Source organism: Nicotiana attenuata, unplaced genomic scaffold (genome assembly GCF_001879085.1).
Source record: "Nicotiana attenuata strain UT unplaced genomic scaffold, NIATTr2, whole genome shotgun sequence".
Lineage (NCBI taxonomy): Eukaryota > Viridiplantae > Streptophyta > Magnoliopsida > Solanales > Solanaceae > Nicotiana > Nicotiana attenuata.
This window is the reverse complement of record NW_017672479.1, coordinates 145,641-153,653: the sequence shown is the minus strand read 5'-3', so window position 1 is coordinate 153,653 and position 8,013 is coordinate 145,641.

Sequence of the window (8,013 nt, the reverse complement as noted above, 5' to 3'; positions counted from 1 at the left end):
TTTATTCACCTTTTACCATTTTGCCCTTATGTCTGGCCATTTTTGTCAAGCAGCTTTAAACCTTTCCGAAAGTACCGAAAGGCTGTTTTTGCAAAAGTAGCCATTTTTATCTAGTTTTGTCTTGTTATATTTGCTGAGACAGTTTTTGAACCCCTCTCGGAGTAGCAAAGGGTCATTTTCGTAAAAATAGTTTTTTATTTATTATTTTGTCTATTTTTATCATTTTGTTCCTGTGTTTGGCTGTTTTTGCCGAGACATCCTTTATGCCTTCTATGGAAGTATCAAAGGGTCGTCTTTGTAATAATAGCCATTTTTTCCGCTTTTATCATCTCAACTTTTGTGTCCAGTAATTTCAAAATATATATATTGTAATAAAAAAATAAAAAAAATAGACCGAGTCCTAAATTGGCAAGAAATTAAAATAAAATAATGAATGATCATAATTTGCATATAGTTTAGGTAAGTCCTAACCCTTTTTATCTTATTCTTAGGATCACCATGAGTTCTCCACAAAGAAGTAGTCAGAAAAGGGTAAGGGACGATACACCTCCTATGTTCTTGATCTGAGATAAAACCCCGGGTAGTCTCTGTAATTGGTGGGCTAGTTTTGCTACATGGGAACGAAATCGAGTATTTAAGCACCTCAAGTTCCTCACAAACATCATGGGAATTAAGCCTAACAGATATCTAATCCAGGCTCTAGTGGGTTTTTGGGACCCCGCGAACAATGTCTTCAGGTTCAAAGATTGTGAAATGACGCCCACATTGGAAGAATTAGGTGGGTTCACCGGATTGGGGAGAGACCTTCGTGGGAAAAAGCCTGCTGCTCCGAGAAAAGTTGGTGTGAACAACTTTTTAAAGAAATTATGCCTCTGTCGAATTCCAATGGTTTGCTCAAATGAAGGTTGGGTTCCGTTGGGCGCATCAGAATTCGATTGGTTGCGGTAGTCTCGTATTTGCAAAGTAGCGAGGATCATATCATTCTTCCCACGATTTTGGGAGATATTTTTCGAGCTTTGACCCGCTGCCAAGAGGGTGAAGATTACTTCGAGGGATGCAACATTCTGCTGCAGATGTGGTTCATAGAGCACCTTTATCATCATCCAATAGTAATAAATTTCAATGAAAACTGGCTGAATTACATTGGATGTCACCCAGATAGGGCCGCAAGTTGTAATCTTCCAGAGGGGGTGAGGGCCTGGCGGAAATTACTCGGTTCATTGAGTGCTGATAAAATCACTTGGAACTATTATTGGTTCCCTTCTGCTACGGTCATGCATAGTCGACGTATCGCCCGTTCTTCATACTCATGGGTTTCAGAGGTTTCCAACCCTACGCGCCCCTACGCGTCATGTGCCAGCTAGGGAGAGAGTAAAAGAGGCCCCCGATTGAGGACATGCGTCCGTTTGTGTGGGAATTCAAGGGAGAGGAACCTCAAAGGGAGTCTTATGCACAAAAGGTTTGGTTTGGTGGTCGATTTTCTTATTTGGACGAGATGGTAGCTGATCGTGAACGTGGGAAGGTAAGCCTCGCATACCTTGAGTGGTTTCACGACAAGGCTATCCCCGAGCAAAGTCCAGAAAGATCCATACGGCACGCAGTTGATTGGGAGGAGGAGATCGAGGCTAGAGTTAGAGAAACCAGAAGGGAAGTCGCACAAGAGTTCCAATCTCGTATTGACATTTTACAAGAAGATAAGGGCATTCTGGAGACAGCCATGGACATACAACAGGCTGATTTTGAGCGGGAAAAGGCTCAGTGGGCACGAGAGAAGCAAGCACTCAAAGCCCAAATTCAAAAGAAGAACATAGTCGCAACCGCTCAGCAACAATAAGAGAGAGAAGCCCAGTTCAGGGTAGTCCGTGATCACGAGCGTAGAGGTTTTGCTCCGTTAATCCAAGGTCTAAGGGATCAGATAGGGGGAGTTGAGTCAAGAAAGGAGGGCCAGATCGTGGAGTTTGAAAAAGAAAGACACCACTACCAAAAGGTGATCAATCAGTTAGAAGCGGAGTCTCTAGATGTTCGGCGCCAGAAAGATATGGCCTTGGACTGCGAGTGTGATGCGCTGGATCTAGCTGAGACCCGTGGTCAGCAAAATCAATAGTTGCATATGGCTCAGGAATACATTAAGGGAAAGATCCTCGAGGTAGCCACATATACCTCAAGAGCATGCAGGAGTTGTCAGGGAATGACGCCTGAGCGATTTGCAGAAGTATCATTGAACGTTACTCGTCATATATCTGCTGACTTGGAGAGGATATACCGCAATGTTCGGGGTCAACCGCAGGAACAAGCGCCTTGATTACAGTGATGCTGGTGGATTCTACTGCAGAGATCAAAGTCTTCTTTTAGTTATCAGTCCTTTGTCATTCTTCTTTTGTTGTTTTTGAGTCTGTAAGAGTCTTTTGGTGTTTTGAGTCTTGTTGTTTTGCCTTTTATCCTAAAAAGTCTGTTTGAGTCAAGTCCGGTCTTGTTTATCTTTAAGTAATTGCTTCTTTTTGAGTCTTGTATCAAAACAAAATTATTATATATATTTAAAAATCAATGAAAAAGATTTTGTTTAGAAAATGAACCAAAAAGATGTTTGTTTTGTAAAAAAAACGGTCATGTACCTGAACTGCGTAATAATCTGATTCATGCGGCGACGTGATACGTAGGCAACCCACAAAAGGTTCGATCAAATATTTTTCAAATGACTATAAAATGAGGGATCAAGATAAGGCGAGTGAAAAAAAAAGAGAAGAAAATAAGAGCGCCGATAGATAACAATCTTATAAGCCGGAATGAAACATGAAGCCTTCCAAAAGCATGTTAGAGATGGCGATATTTTAGGAGCATAGAATATCTACGTGCAATTCCTATCTGTAAAATGCTTAACCCTAACACATTTGTTGCCTCTTGATCCAGTAAGCTTAAGGTGGTTGGTTTGTGGTGAAAACTGGCAACACATCACTACTTCACAAGATCTAAGGGAGCGGTGGTAATGGATAATAGTGATGAAATCGAGTTGGTCAATGACAATCCGCAGGGTCAGTCAGTTGAGCAAGATTCGGAGGAAATAAGAAAATTGAGACAACAACTGTCCAATGTATATCAAGCTTGGGTTTCCGGTCGACCTCCACCCCAGGGTCCTTCATATGGAACTTCCACCATACTGATAACTAGGGAATTTGTAGTGTTTTATGCTCCTTCTTGCTTACGCTTTGGTTATAAATTGTTACAAAATAATCCCAAAAGGCTCATAAGTTGTGCTTGATTGCAGGTTTGATCGACAAAGTGACGAAATGTCAAGGATCGGCTCAAAAGGAGTGAAACCTGCTCAAATATCAAAGGCCAAGTAAAATGAGGCCAAACAAGCCTCGTGCAGACCGCACAAAGTTGAATGCGGCCACACTAGATGGTTCAGAGAGTTGGTAAAACCAGGCTTCAGGCGACGCGGTCGCGGTACAGATAGCGCGGTCCGCGGTGAAGGCTCTGCGGCCGCACTACCTTTTTGTGCAGTCCGCGGACAAGAGATTGAGAGAGATGGAATTATGCCAAGTCCAAGCAATGCGGTCCGCAGTCGTTATTGTGCGGACCGCGCCAGCTGCCTCCGCTGCCGCGGTCCATTTTACGCGGTCCGCGGAGCCCAAGTTCAGAGAGCTCAAAATTGAAGTCAAAGAGCCTAGCACGGCCGCGGTCCATTTCATGCGGCCCGCGCTGACCCCGTAGGGGTATTTTTGTCCAGTTTTTCCAGCCTAGTATAAATAGAACATTTTACCATTTTAGGTCATCAGTTATTTCCAGATTTTGAGCTGCGCTCGTGAGACTCATTTTGTAGCCCTTTTTGGCATCGTAGCTTCAAATTAACGATAGATTCTTGTACCTTAATTTAGTATTTAATTAATATGTCTTGTTCTTCATCTATTTCTTCATTTTCTCCTTCAAGCATGAGTAGCTAAACCCATTAGCTAGGTTGTGGCTCAACCCTAGTGTGGGTAATTGATGGATGTTGCCATCTAGGGTTGGATTGACTATAGGTGTTTGCTATTTGGGTTGATTTTATGTTTTAATCTATTAATTGGTGGTTGCAAACACCGATTTGTGCTTTGTGGATGTGACTCTTCTTGAGAAAGAGAGTCTAAGTCTCCAAAATTGACCCAACAAGGAATTGGGATGGAATCATGAGAAATGATAGTCCCAATTAACGGGTTAAACCTCGAGAGAGTAATCACCCTACTTGAACCCTAGTTGCTTGACCTAATTTGCCTACCCATTTGGTCTCGAGAGAGTCAAAAGGGAAAAATCACCTTCTCTATCGAGAGGTGTGAGAGTGGGTAAAATTGTGTAATGGTTATAGCATAAGCCCCAATCATGCCAATTAAACCTTAGTAGCATCTACCCGTCAATTAGCCACCTAGGTGATGTCACGACCCTAGTGCCCTTCTTCCCATTAGATACAACTTTAGCAATTATCTCTTAGCATAATCTAGTTTCAATTAGTAATTTGATAATAGTAGTTTATAATTGAAAACCCCAAAAATGTTGGAAGTGACATTTAGAACATTTACACGACTCTAGTCTAGATAGATACCCAGCTCCAATTTCTAGCTCTCTGAGGAATTCGATCCTGACCCTCATATCGGGTAAAAGCTATTGTGACCCTCTCTTCCTACTTTATTGTAGTGTGGAGTTGGATGCGAACACTTTTTGGCGCCGTTGCCGGGGAGCTAATGATTTTGGCTATCTATTTAGTTAGTTTTGTGTGTTGTTCTTCTTTCCTTCTTTGTTATTAATTTGTTTGTGTGATTACTACAGGTACCAAAATGGCGTTAAATGCAAATGACCCTCTTGGAAATGTGCTTGCGGGGGAGGAGGTTGAGGATATTGCTGACGATGAGGTGCCTCTTGTACCTCCCGGACGTGGACGTGGCCGCCAGGCCAATGCTAATGACAACGTTCCAGACCCTCCTCCGCCACCTCCAAGAGCGGATCCTCGGGTGCTACCAAATCAAGGATATGCGAGTGCGATTGTCCCTCCCAGAATCCGGGCGGGCAATTTTCAGATAACTAATGTGATGCTGAACCTACTTGAGCAGTGTGGGTATTTTACGGGCGCTACGGATCAAAATGCCTACAAACATCTAAAAGGGTTCGTGGATACATGTTGGGGTAGCAAGCAAACGAATGTGTCCGAAGATGCTCTTAGGTTGAGACTTTTCCCGTTCTCACTCCGGGGAAAGTCATTAGATTGGCTAGAGAGACTCCCCAATCATTCCATCACAACTTGGGACGAGTTGGCGGATAAATTTATTGCTAAATTCTTCTCACCCGGGCATATGGCGGCACTTCAAGATGAGATATTGGCTTTCAAGCAAGAACCCACTGAACCTTTGCATGAGATTTGGGGGCGATTTAGAACAATGGTGAGAGAATGCCCAAACAATGATATGACGGAGGCGATGATCCAACAAACCTTCTATCGGGGCATCAATACAACAAATCAATGCATAGTCAATCAATTGGTCGGGGGTAACTTCATGAGGTTGACTTATGACTAAGCTTGTGAGATTTTTGATGAGATGGCGGACACATCTTTCGCATGGCAAAGTAGGGCCAATGTTCCTCAAGGCGACCCTACAGTTATTCATTTGCATAAGGAGCTACATGACCATGGACAGGCTATAGCGGAGTTGACAACTACCATGAACCAATTGGCTAAGGCACAGTTGCAACAAGTCCAAAACCCTCGCCAAATGCTATGGAAAGTGTTAATTTTCTTACCAACAATAGAAGGCAAAGAAGGCAACAAAATCAAGGGAATTCCGAACAATTTGATGATGATTGTGAGGGGTTTCAAAATGAGGGCTATGATGAACAAAATGAAGAGGTACAATATGTTAACAATTGTCAAGGCAATAGAGGCAACTCTTCAAACTAACAATGGCGACCTCAAGGTAATTGGGGCAATCAACAACCAAGGCGGTAATTGGGGGAACAACAATCAAGGAAACCAAGGGCAGTGGAATGGAAATAACAACAATTGGAACAACAAAGGTCAAGGCAATTGGAACAAAAATGGAAACCAAGGCACTAGGGGGCAAGGTTTTCAAAGGTCCCCACGTACCAACAACGAAACAATCCACCCCCGTTCCCTTCTCAAGGATCTAGTTCTTCGAGTAATGATATGGGAGGAATAGAAATGATGTTCGAACAAATGATGAAGAAGAACCAAGATTCCGATGCTCAATGGCTTCCTACAATACCTCCATTCGGAATTTAGAGGTGCAATTTGGCCAAATCTCTCAATCGTTGAATACTCACCCAAAGGGTGTCTACCAAGTGATACGGTAGTGAACCCTAAGGGTGGGAACAATCATGTGATGGCGGTTACAACAAGAAGTGGGAGAGGCGGTGAAGTGCATGCCTCGAAAGATAAGCAAGTTGTGGATGATGATGTTGAGTTGCAAGAAAATGATATTCCTTTGGTAGTTGAAGATGTGGTAGAGAATGATGTGAACAATGATGTGAGGATTGACATTGATGAGGCCGAGGTGGAAACTCAAGAGGCCGTGAACCCGTCTAAGGAGCACATAATTGACATGCCGGAGCCGGTGGTGCCAAAAGCCAAGGCACCTTTGCCTAGACCACCTCCGCCTTATCCTCAAAGGCTAGCCAAGCAGAAAAGTGACAACCAATTCCGAAAGTTCATNTTAAACCTCGAGAGAGGAATCACCCTACTTGAACCCTAGTTGCTTGACCTAATTTGCCTACCCATTTGGTCACGAGAGAGTCAATTGGGCAAAATCACTCTCTCTACCGAGAGGTGTGAGAGTGGGTAAAATTGTGCAACGGTTATAGCATAAGCCCCAATTATGTCAATCGAACCTTAGTAACATCTACCCGTCAATTAGCCACCTAGGTGATGTCACGACCCTAGTGCCCTTCTTCCCATTAGATACAACTTTAGCAGTTATCTCGTATCATAATCTAGTTTCAATTAGTAGTTTGATAGTAGTAGCTTATAATTGAAAAACCCAAAAATGTTGGAAGTGACATTTAGAACAATTACACAACTGTAGTCTAGATAGATATCCAGCTCCAATTTCTAGCTCTCTGAGAAATTCGATCCCGACCCTCAAATCGGGTAAAAGCTATTGCGACCCTCTCTTCCTACTTTATTGTAGTGTGGAGTTGGCAGTGATCAACTTTTTGGCGCCGTTGCCGGGGAGCTAACGGTTTTGGCTATCTATTTAGTTAGTTTTGTGTGTTGTTCTTCTTTCCTTCTTATTTACTAATTTGTGTGCGTAATTACTACAGGTACCAAATGGCTTTAAACGCGAATGACCCTCTTGGCAACGTGCTTGCAGGGGAGGAGGTAGATGAAATTGGAGACGATGAGGTGCCTCTTGTACCTCCCGGATGTGGACGAGGCCGCCAGGCTAATGCTAATGACAGTGTTCCAGACCCTCCTCCGCCACCTCCAAGAGCGGTTCCAAGGGTGCTACCGAATCAAGGATATGCGAGTGCCATCGTTCCTCCCCAAATCCGGGCGGGGAACTTTCAAATCACAAATGTCATGTTGACCTTGCTCGAGCAACAAGGATATTTATGGGCGCCTCTGATCAAAATGCTTACAAGCACTTGAAGGGGTTCGTAGATACATGTTGGGGTAGCAAGCAAACAAACGTATCCGAGGATGCGTTGAGATTGAGGCTTTTCCCATTTTCTCTTCGGGGTAAAGCACTGGATTGGTTAGAAAGGCTCCCCAATCATTCCATCACTACGTGGGATGAATTGGCAGACAATTTTATTTCCAAGTTCTTTTCGCCGAGTCACATGGCGGCGCTTGGTGATGAAATTTTGGCCTTCAAGCAAGAGCCAACGGAAACCTTGCATGAAATATGGGAGAGATTTAGACCAATGGTGAATGAATGCCCAAATAAAGATATGACCGAGGCAATGATTCAACAAACCTTCTATCGGGGCATCAACACCACTAATCAATGCATTGTGAACCAATTGGCTGGAGGC